This window comes from Phacochoerus africanus, chromosome 4 (genome assembly GCF_016906955.1).
Source record: "Phacochoerus africanus isolate WHEZ1 chromosome 4, ROS_Pafr_v1, whole genome shotgun sequence".
NCBI lineage: Eukaryota > Metazoa > Chordata > Mammalia > Artiodactyla > Suidae > Phacochoerus > Phacochoerus africanus.
This window is the reverse complement of record NC_062547.1, coordinates 113776627-113788957: the sequence shown is the minus strand read 5'-3', so window position 1 is coordinate 113788957 and position 12331 is coordinate 113776627. Positions and strand designations below refer to the sequence as shown.

The following is a 12331-nucleotide window of genomic DNA, read 5'->3' as shown; positions in this document are numbered from 1 at the left end:
GACATAAGGGGTAAAAGCAGCACTACTCTCAGCAAACATGAAAACCAGCTGCATGATCCCACTTGGAATCAGAGCGGTCTGGGTCTCAGCTGAAAGAGAGGAAGTGAATGTTCTCCAAGGTAACCTTCCAGCTACAAAATCTCATTACACAACTACTTCTCCCCAGCTCTAAAACTCAAAAGATAGGCAAAGAGGAAAAACTCCTAAGACTGGCATAAGGATAAAATAAAGTATTTAAAACACCTAGCCAAATGCTTGTTGCATAGAATACAAACAATAAATATTAACTTCCCTCTTTTGAAAACACTGTAAAAATATTTGGCAAAAAAACAAAAGAAAGATATGACTACTAATTAACTTAGAAAAAAATAAGTAACATAGAATTGGAAAGATCTACTTTAGTATCTATTCACTTTCTACTGAATTAAAAACTATGTCAGTTTGTGAAGCTGCAAAAACAAAATGATAATAAATGAACCTCCTAAATGCTTAGATAAGCAAAATGCTTTCAAGTGAGCTCAGTATGGTATACAACTAACAGTAGGATGCTCCAGATCCTGCAAAATAAAATAAAAATAAAATTATACATCAAAACTTTGGCTAACAGTGTGTGAAGATTTCAGACCGGCAGAGTTCCCGTCATGGTGCAGTGGTTAACGAATCTGACTAGGAACCATGAGGTTGCAGGTTCGATCCCTGATCTTGCTCAGTGAGTTAAGGATCCAGCATTGCCATGAGCTGTGGTGTAGGTCGCAGACAGATCCCAAGTTGCTGTGGCTCTGGCGTAGGCTGGCAGCAACAGCTCCAATTAGATCCCTAGCCTGGGAACCTCCATATGCCGTGGGTGCAGCCCTAAAAAGATAAAAAAAAAAAAAAAAAGTTTTCATACTGGCTTAAAATTTTAGACTATCTTTTAAAAAGAAAGCATGAGGCATTCCCTGGTGTCCCAGCGGGTTAAGGATCTTGTGTTGTCCCTGCCATGGCTTGGGTCACTGCTGTGGAATGCGTTCAATCCCTGCTACAGGAATTTCTACAAGCTACAGGCATGGTCTAAATAAATAAATAATAAATAATAAAAATGGGCAAGAAGGCTTAAAATGCAGTATAAAAGTACAGATAATTATTTCACTTCCAGAAAGATTCTGAAATCAAACGAAATTAAGTTCATAACTAAGTCACATACATTTCAGAGCAAAAAGCAAAACAAAGTATTAACTAGTACATATGACGAATTTTTCAGATGACTTTATTTCCAGCAGTAATGTTATTTGTAGAATTAGGATTAATTTCGCTTTTGGTAAAACAACTAATCCTTGAGATAATGGGAAGGATAACTATCTAAAAAGATTTTATACTTACTACTAGCATCCACTTGGTTGCTCAAAACTCAAAAATCATGGAGTTTTTCTTAAGCACCTCCTCTCCACACCAAAAACAGCTGTAAGTCACATAAATTTTGACTGAAAAAAAGAAAGCCATCTCAAATCCTTCCATCTCTCTCTTGATGCTAACATCCTATTAGGGCACCACTATCTCTCACCACAGCTCCTAAATTGACAGCTTTCACTTTCACCTCAACCAGTCCATGCCTCACCTAGCAGCTTAAATGATATCATTTAAGAATATAAGAACCTACTTTCCACAACCTCTTCCTACCTATCTCAGGCCTCTGCTGTGTCAGCCAAACTGAATTTATTTCTATTCCTCAAATTTACCACATTCTTTCTTCCTTCAAAGTCTTTGTACCCACTATTCTTTTTTTTTTTTTCTTTTTTTCCACCCAGGTTTCTTGAGATATTATTGACATACAAAACATGTAAGTTTAAAATGTACAATGTGGAGTTCCTGTCGTGGCTCAGTGGTTAATGAATCCGACTAGGAACCATAAGGTTGTGGGTTCGATGCCTGGCCTTGCTCTGTGGGTTAAGGATCCGGCATTGCCATGAGCTGTGGTGTAGGTTGCAGACACGGCTCGGATCCCTTGTTGCTGTGGCTCTGGTGTAGCTGGCAGCTATGGCTCTGATTCGAGCCCTAACCTGGGAACCTCCATATACTGCGGGAGCGGCCAAAGAAATGGCAAAAAAAAGGTAAATAAAATAAAATAAAATGTACAATGTGATCATCAGATAAATGTATATACTATAATATGATTATCACCAAGACTGGTTAACATCTCTTGTACCTTCATAAAATTACATTTGTGTGTGACTCTGTGGTGGTAACATTTTAAGATCTACTTTCTTAAAATCTTTCAAGTACATAATACAAGATTTTTAATTACAGTCACCATGTTGTGCATTACACCCCCACAACTTATTCATCTTATAGCTGGGAGTCTGTACTCTTTGACCAGCATTTCCCCATTTCCCCCCTTAGCCTCTGGCAACCACAATTCCATTCTCTCTTTCTATGAGTCTGGCTTTTTAAGATTCCACAAAAAGTAAGAACATACAGGATTTGTCTTTCTCTGACTTATTTTACTATTCTATACCTTTTTTTTTTTTTTTCCGCTGTACAGCATGGGGACCAAGTTACACATACATGTATACATACTTTTTCCTCCCATTGTTGTGTTGCAATTTAAGTATCTAGACATAGTTCTCAATGCTACACAGCAGGATCGGATCAGGAACTTGGGGTTAACGGATGCAAACTATTGTTCTTGGAATGGATTTACAATGAGATCTTCTATACCTTCTAATGAGAATGCTTTCCCACCAAAAATATCACCACCATTCCCATCCCCGCCCCCTGACACACACACACTCTCCTTATAACAGCTTCTTCTCCTGTGCAGGTTTCGTCTTAAACATCAACTCCTTTTTGTAATCACCCTATCTGAAGTAGCTCCTATCACCTTATCTCCAAGCCATTTGCTTTTCTTCAAAAAATGTACCACAAATCATAGCTATTTTTGTCAGTTTTTTAACCTGTCCCTATCTCCAGGAAACAAATTATAAAAATGGGATACCCACTGTATTCATCACTATATCCCCAGTTTCAGGCAATTCTCTGAGCCTTAACAGAAGTCTATTAGCACGTATCAAATGAATAAAAGATATAATAAGTGAATATAGGACTATTAGATAATGGAATACTAATGCCCATTGTAGAACTATAGAAACCAGAAGGAGAAGCAAGTGTTTGGGAAGAAAAATAAGGTATATTGACTCTGGTACCAGGCTAGCTGAAAATATGGGACTGGTAGGCACACAGGCTGGGAAAGAAAAATACACGGGGCTGTGAAACTATTTGAAAAAAAATGGAATAGAATTCAGTAGGGTAAATGCCAAGCAAAAAATAAATAGCAAATATGAAATGATTGTAGCCTCCCTAGGTTGGAGAATAATCTAACATAATGAATACTGTAAAATTAGTCAACGCTGTTTCATAGTCTCGGGGGGGGGGGGGGGGATATGCGTATATATATGTGTGTGTGTGTGTGTGTGTGTGTGTGTGTATATATATATATACATACACATACGCACACATTTTTTTTTTTTTTAGTAATTTACTAAGAAGAGTAAAAGAATCCTACCTTACTACTATTCATTGCTGGTCATATCTTAGCTAAAGTAGCAGGTCCACGTTGAAGGATGACACATTAGAGATGAGGAAGACACTTGAGAAAATGTGAAGTCTCACAGGAATGCTCATAGGCCTAGGCAGAAGACACGAGCTGCAAGAAAAAATTCAAGGAGTCAGAACTGTATGCTAGAGAGTTAAAAAAAAAAAGGATACATGGAATGTCAGGAGGATTTTCCTACTGGAAATCAACTTGGGCAGTTATCAAGTTCACCACATTAGAAATTAGAACACTATACTTACCCAGCCTGTCCATCCCCTGCTAACTCTCTTCCCTTTCTCTCCACAACTTTCCCAATGAGTAATGCATTTTATCTTCTCCCTAACCTATTTCCTCAGTTTTAAAGAAGTAATTGATGTTTTTCTCCACTTACACATCATGAAACTAACTTCGTTTGAAACACAACAGAAGCAGCAAAATTTTAAATATTTCATATGTAATATGTGGAGATATTATTACAGCCCAAAGAAATAATTAACTATGTAAGGGAAAACTTTGTCAAAGGCTGGGAAGGTTTGGGAAGGATTCTCCCGGCAAACAGCCACTGTCTAACATGATTTAGTATGCCAAGGCATGGCCCTTGCATTGGCTTTTCTCTCAATCCTTGAAACCAGGAGGATTTCTAAGATGTTCCTTGGTCACTGGCTCTCTTCTTTATCACTGATGTTGAAATGTGCAGTTTACAGCCCTGCCACAGTTTCTCCTTTTTTGTCTCATGCCCTTTCATTTCTAAGCCTGACTTTTTGGTTTATAATCAGCTCCCCTCTTCTTTCAAGCGCCTCTTTTTTTGTTTGCCTGTTCTGTTTCCTATCACTTCCCCTGCTTCCTTGAGTTTTAGACAAATCAGAGGACATTTTATAGATGTTACCAATAAATGAGATTACTCCTTTCCTTCTGGTCAGGAAACTGACCAAACAGTATTTCTAGAATATCTTCCAAGTCTCCTACTCTTCTAAGCTTTTGATCGATTTACACAGGTGTTCCTTTTTTGCCCTCAGACAAGCATTTTATTCTCTTCTGGATTTGGCAAGGTTCTCAATGCTAGAATGGGTTGGAAGCCTCATCTACACATAATGAAAGTGTTATTACATCCCTGTCCTTTCACTAACCTGTGATGTGATTGAGGAGAGGGATTATTATCTTAATATAGCCAGCATCCTACACAATACCTGGAACAATATAGCCACCAAACAAGAGACTACTGAAAGAATGAAATTCCAAGGTGAATTACCACTTTCTCTAATGTGTACACTTTGGTGTAAAGCAAGACTTTGATGAGAGCTGTTATATTAAATGATAAAATTCATGCTTCATATTTAAATTCATAATATTTAAACATGAAAACTTTAAACATGACTTTTACATTGCTTTCAATACAGCATCTTCAATTAAACCCCCAAGATTATAATAAAGAGTATTACTTACAAAGGTTTCCAAGGAATAAAATGTAGTGAATGTGTTCCTAAGTGTAAACATAATATATATTGTCTAATTCCACTCCAAAGACAGGCCCCAAAATTAATGGACAATAGGTTTAATTTAAATGTTTTTAGCCTTTTCTATCAGTAAAAGAACTTGAGCGTTGCCTAGAATTCCATTTTCTGGCCTCTCTCAGTGATAGAGAAACAGTTATTTTCAAAGACCTAAGAACAAGAAAGAACAGCTATTCAAGAGGCATTTCATACCCAACATTGAGCAGTGTCAAATGTCTTGCTTAAGGAAACAAGTCACAGCACCCAGGTGTTACTTACACATCACTCTCTAACATAAGTCTTTTTTGTAAGTTTTATTTTTCAATTTAAAATATAGTATTTTTCAGAGTTCCCGTCGTGGCGCAGTGGTTAACAAATCCCACTAGGAACCACGAGGTTGCGGATTCAATCCCTGCCCTTGCTCAGCGGGTTAAGGATCTGGCATTGCCGTGAGCTGTGGTGTAGGCTGCAGACACGGCTCGGATCCCGCGTTGCTGTGGCTCTGGCCTAGGCTGGCAGCTACAGCTCTGATTAGACCCCTAGCCTGGGAACCTCCATATGCCGCGGGAGTGGCCCAAGAAATGGCAAAAAGACAAAAAAAAAATAGTATTTTTCCCACTCAATACTGAAATAGTTGGAATTAAAAATCAGCAACAACTTTCTTGATAATATCTCTAAACGGAACAACTCTTTGTTCAAGCTGCTACAACCCAGGGATAAAGCTGAGATTCCTTGTATTACTTCAAAGGTATTATCCCTATTAGAGCTCAGCAAAGGTTTCTACAGGCAAGTGAAAATATATAATGACTGCTTTCTAAAGCAATTTATTCATCCCACCAACCTGTTCAACTACACAGGCTACCATCTCTAACTCACACCCATAGCCAAATACAGCTCCTGTTCCCTGAATGTGTTTCTCTTTATGACAAGGCCTAGGCAGAGACATAGAGGTGCCCAGGGTGCAAAATTCATACAGACACTCACTTTCAGGGACGTGCAAGTAAAGTAACATCTTACACTTCGTGTCCCAGGCATCCCTCTTGTTTCACCTTAGTCTTGGCCCTACCTTTACTTCTCCTGCCTCTTTAATAAGTAACATCCCAATTCTGAGAGACCAAAATCTAATTCTGATAAACCAAATATCTAAGCAATTAATTTAAACTTAATTTTACATCCCTTCAAAATCATGTTTCCAAAGACAATTTGTTTATGATGTGATGTTAGGTAAAAAAATAGATAAGGTAGGAATGCCTACATACAGTAAGACTCTAAGCTTTAAAAAAATGAGAGTGAGCTGCATGTGCATATAAGTGATAGACCTGTGTTGGTTTTCACTCCCTTTTTTTTTTTGGTAGCAGCATCTCAACTGCCTTCTGTTGAACTATGTTCCTATTACTGCCAATCATTAACTTGGGTGGCACTAAACAATCCCCTCCCTCAAGTTCCAGGAAAAAGCACAAAGTTGCTGGAATAGGTCCAGTAGAATGGCATCCAGGCCTGGATAATCAGCATATTCCCTGCCCTCAAGCAATAGCTCAGGAATGAGCATGAGACCCAACTGGATCAATAAGACTCAGTTCCAAAATTTTTGCAGGAAAAATTAGAAGGAGAAGTTTCAGCTGAGGTTGCTAAACTGAAAGAACACCTACTTGACAGTGAGCCAGCCCAAAGAAGCACCAAGGGATCAGAAGAAAAATGAAGAAAATATTTTGTCTCTAGATCTCATCATAACTGAGTTCAGGTGAGTTCAGGCGTACACAGATGTAGCGGCTGGAAATTAGAATTACTGTTGGGAAATTATTCGCTCTGGATTTCTCAAGTTCCTGCACAGTTATAGCCTTGTAAACAAACAATCCTACAAGGATATTTGTATAACAGACAGACTTACAAACTGAAAATAGTGTGTCCCTAAAGAGAGAAACCTCCAATGAGTGTTGGAGAAATAAAGCCCTTTCCTTCCCTTCCCTTGAAGACACTTACTTATATATATATTTTTAAACACAGTTTTTATGTTAATTTCTGTTTTTTACTTATATTGACTTACATTCTAGACTAATAAACCTGAAGACTTCTATCTCTCTCCCCTGGAGTGTTTCAGCCTTAACAGTTACATGAGGCAATAAACTATTTTTTCTTCATTCATTCATTCATTCATTCAGAAAATGTATTTGCTAAGAGGCTACTAAGTTATGTGTCATGCACTTCCCTACACACACACACAAAATGCACAAAAATCCCTGCCCTCGAGGAGATTATATTCTTGAGAGAGGAAACAATACAAAATAAGTAAGTAAAATACACAGCGCTAAGCGGTGATAAGGGACATAAAAAAGGAAAAGCAGGAAAAAGATAAGGATTATAATGAAGAAAAAGGCTGGAAAAGGTAATAAATATGGGAGAGATAGGAGATTTCAGATTTATGTTAGGTAATCAAAGACCTTCGGGGGAAGGATATTTGAGCAAGGACCTAGAAGAGGTAAGGAAGTGTGTCATGTGGGTATCTGGAGAAGAGAATTCAGGCCGGGGGAACAGATAGGTGCAAAATACCTCTTCAAAAAGACCAAGGAGGACTGAAAGGAGTTGGCAGTGGAGACAAGAACAAAATCTGAGTTCAAGAGTTCCCTGGTGGCCTAGCAGTTAAGGATCTGGCATTGTTTCTGCTGTAGTTCGGATCCACTGTGGCACGGGTTCAATCCCCGGTCTGGAAACTTACGTATGCCATGGGCACAGGCAAAAGAAAAAAAAAAAAAAAAGCAAAAATGCTGAGCTCAAAGAAAGATCCTTAATATGGGAAAGAGAGCATGACTGCTTGTACTCTGAGTCACATGGGAAGCCACTGAAAGATTGTGAGAAAGAAGTGATGTGATCTCTTACTCTTCAAAAAAGAATAACAACATTAGTATTCTGGGACTAATATTCTGAGAGTAGCAGTAGTAGCAGGGAGACTTGCTACAAGTTATGTAGGAGAGAGAAGGTGGGGTTGAACCAGAGTGACCCAAGTAGAGGTGGTAAGAACTGGTCAGGTTTCAGATATATTTTGAAGCCAAGAGAATATACTGGAATATTTTGTGGGGGAAGTCAAAGGAAAAGAATCGAGGATAACACTGAGGTTTGAGCATAAACAAAAATGGAGGTGCCACTTACAGAAAAAGGAGAGAATGATTTTTTCATTGGATTTCTATCAGTGACATGCAAAAGAATACTGACAAATAAAGAAATTTATGCTGGAAATTAGCTATTACAAATGACAGCCCTAAAGTGGTGAACTGAAATAAGAGAAAATGAAAGGTGAGAGGTCAGCAATCCTTACTAAGCAAAATATGTGGTAAATGTCCATCTCTTGCAAATGAGACTTATTGCCTACTAAGGGTGGAAGTGTAGAGTTCTTCAAAAATTGTTAGGATGTTGGTATATTGCCTAACATGTAGCAGCCTTCCTTCAAAAAAGAAGCACACTTTGAGCGAAGCCAGTTTTGTTTTGTTTTGTTTTGTTTTGTTTTAGGGCTGCACATGCAGCATATGGAGGTTCCTAGGCTAGGAGTCAAATCAGAGCTGCAGCCTCTGGCCTACACCACAGCCACAGCAGTGGGGGATCCGAGCCAATTCTGTCACCTACACCATAGCTCATAGCAACGCCGGATCCAAACCCACTAAGTGGAGTGAGGGATCAAACCTTCGTCCTCATGGATGCTAGTCAGATTCGTTTCTGCTGAGCCATGATGGGAATTCCTGAAATCTTAATAAAAGGAAAATCTTTCCTGTATGTCACTACAAATCCAAAGTGGCTAATAATCTTGCAATTTACATCAATGAAAATCAAGTGTCCCTAAACTAAAATTCAAGTCTTTAACCACACAAAGCAAAAGGTGGGCAAAGCCTAGAGCACCAGGCTCTTCCCCAAGCATCCTAGCAAAAAGATATTTACAGCCTGAAAACAGGGACACATTAGCTGTGCGTTGTTACCTCAAGAAGTTGCTCTGAATAGCCTAGAGACAGGCTAAAATGAAGATTAAGAAGGCTAGGATCTGCTTGCTTTCAAACCTCAGTTTACTGACATTGTGAACTTGAAGATTCTATGTTGTGGGACGCTATCCTGTACAGTGTAGGATGAGCATCCTTGGGCACTACCTACTACATGCCAATAACACCTGCCTACTCACCTCACAACTCCCCATTGTGACAATAATAACGTCCAGACATTGCCAAGCATCCACTGAGATTAAAAATGCTCCCTGTTGGAAAACCACTCACTAGGTTTGGATGGCAGATGGTGAAAGACATACCAGGCAACAGTTTGATTTGAGGACTAGGATTTAGGCTTTGAGTACTTGGGAGAAGTTGACCAAATACAAGTAAATTCAAAATGTACTAAGTTTATAAGAAAGCTGTACTGGAGTTCCCGTCATGGCTCAGTGGTTAATGAATCCAACTAGGAACCATGAGGTTGCGGGTTCAAGCCCTGGCCTTGCTCAGTGGGTTAAGGATCTGACATTGCCGTGAGCTGCGGTGTAGGTCACAGACTTGGCTTGGATCCCATGTTGCTGTGGCTGTGGTGTAGGCTGGTGGCTACAGCTCCAATTCGACCCCTAGCCTGGGAACCTCCATATGCCACAGGAGTGGCCCAAGAAATCATAAAAAGGCAAAAAAAAAAGAAGAAAGAAAGCCGTACTGTCTAAGAAGCACCCAACAAAGATTCGTTACTTCTCAACCCTTAAGATGTTTCCCTAGACCCAACCTCTCATCAATAGCCAAAGTGCTACTGAAGCCATGCCCAGTTCCCAGTAAGGGAATTCTTCTCAATATCCATCTTGGCTGTGACCATGAGGAAAAACAACAAAGTTCTTCCACAAGAGACAGCCACACTGGCTACCAAACATCCTATTCCACTGCCAAAGCAAAGTCCCTGCTATCCCTGTCCAGTGAAATGTATATATATCATTGACTGGAAAATCTCTACAGGTTATTTCCCCTTTTTCTCTTTTCTAATTAAAAGTTTTTGTTACCCTTATGTAATTTTCCTTTTTCAAGGAACACTGGCTTTGTTACAATTAGTTATATTTATCATTTATTTGACCATAAGTTCTTTCACCCTGAGGCTCTCTTTTCAAACAGTACTGAGCGAAATTACCCGGAGATCCCAGACTTAAAGTTAGATGCAGTAATTAAACAAGTCTTGGAGTTCCTTTCATGACTCAGTGGCTAAGAACCCGACTTGTATCCATGAGGATGCAGGTTCAATCCCTGGCCCCTCCCAGTGGGTTAAGGATCCAGACTTGCCATGAACTGTGTGTGGTGTGGGTCGCAAACGTGGCTCAGATCCTGCGTTGCTGTGACTGTGGTGTAGGCCAGCAGCTAGAACTCTGATTCGACCCCTAGCTTGGGAATCTCCATATGCCATAGGTGTGGCCCTAAAAAAAGTCTTTGAGTTGTCTTCTGTTGGGGGTCCAGTGGTAAGTGCATTGGAAGTTTTAAGTGAAAGACTGCATTATGTTAGGTGAGGGCATTTTTTTCAAGGGTGTACATGAAAGGGGGAGACATGAAAGGGTAAGGGGGGGACATGAAAGGGGGGGACATGAAGTGGTAAGTGCATTGGAAGTTTTAAGTGAAAGACTGCATTATGTTAGGTGAGGGCATTTTTTTCAAGGGTGTACATGAGAGGGGGGGGATGCACACTGGGAGGATTTGTTCTGCTTGCCCAGCATCTGCTTGTCCACGCACCCTGATTCTCAATCCTCATAGTTCAGATCACCTGGCTGAACACAGTCCAGCAGTTAACAACTACTCCACATATGGCTTATCATCCTATGCTCTACTCCCCTCCACCCACAACAGGATCAAATCTGGAAAAATGACCCCTAAAATGGAAAAATGACTCATCTCATTCAATGAAATGTAATCTAGGGCTTCTGCTAAAACTATGAGTAGGAGAAGCTCTTTTCGTGTTGGGCTTGCTAAACTGAAAGAATGTAAGCCTGAAGCCATTGGGAGGCTCCATATGGAGAAAATCTACCTGAAAGTATATCTAACACAAGAAAGAAAAAGCCACTGCATTTGCTGGGGCCACTATTTGAGCCCTTGAATCCATCTCTGCCTGAAGAGAGCATACTCCTGTTCATTCCAATACCCTAAGATAATGTGAGTAGGGTTTTGGTCTCACAGAACTGAAAGGTATTTAAAAATCTAGTATCATTACCAGTTATCAAACTCATGTTAGTTTTCAAACCAAAAAAAAAAAAAGAAGAAGATGTAAGAACTAAATTATTTCCCAAAATTCTTATAGCTAATTAATAGTAGCACAAATGCAACTCTAAGTGGGTCTGGCTCTAATATTCATGCTCTCCACTACATCATTCTCTCTCTCTCTCTCTCTCTCTCTCTCTCTCTCTCTCTCTCTCTCTCTCTCTCTCTCTCTCTCTCTCTCTCTCTCTCAAGTTTCTCTGAGCTTTAAAACTATCTGTAGCCATAAGGTGAGGCCCTACATGAAGTTAGTATTTTACTAACATTTAGTGAATGTCCAAAAAAGGAAGAATCTTATGCTTTCCGGCTCTCTGTCCCATTCTTGCAAAAATAGCTTTCCTCTTGTATAACACAGGACACCTCTGCATTTTTACAATGTAATCTAACTTAAGGACGTGTCTATTTTCTTATCATCGTCATCCTTTTTCAAAAACCATGATATCACTGTATATAACAGAAAGTGTCTCTAAGCTAAGGCACTTCAATCTTAGAATGACAGTTTCAGTCACAGGGTAGATCAGGCTCCAAAATACTAATAGGACATCCAAGCCTTAGATAGAAGCCATCACCACAGACTAGCTACATTTTTATTATAATTATTTGTGAAACTCAGAAAAGGACACCCATAAGTGAGAATACCATTGTTTATGTTAGTATTTTAAGATATTTGTCAGAATGAAATTAATTTCTAGAAAGTAGCAGCTTTTTATAAACAGTTAAATCTTTTTCAAATATGCTGAGTATGCGAGAGAATGGAATGGGATAGAATTTATGAATATAAGACTCCTAACATTTTCAAGAAATCTAAAAACCATGAGAATTTTTGACAGCTAGAACATTTAATAACAACATTTTACAAGTCAACTTTTGTTTCACTAGAAGGTGTAGTAGATTGATTTACATCCAGACTCAGTGGATTCAACATTCCATTTTTTAACCTATTAAAAAATGGCAATTTTCTGGCTAAGATCTACCACTTCATTACGCCCCTACTCTTTCTTTACTTCTAGCAGCTGGATTTCCTTTTCAGGAAAATT

The 12331-nt window shown here is 39.2% G+C and overlaps 1 protein-coding gene across 2 annotated transcripts in view; it reads right to left on the bottom strand.

Annotated features, from left to right (window-relative positions):
- FER (FER tyrosine kinase) overlaps window positions 1-12331 on the bottom strand; it is a 432134-nt gene that overhangs the window by 406178 nt on the left and 13625 nt on the right. For both annotated transcript variants that reach the window (XR_007134557.1, XM_047778393.1), the window contains exon 2: window positions 3539-3679. The gene's annotated coding sequence lies outside the window, so the exon portion shown is untranslated. The remainder of the gene's footprint in view (window positions 1-3538; window positions 3680-12331) is intronic.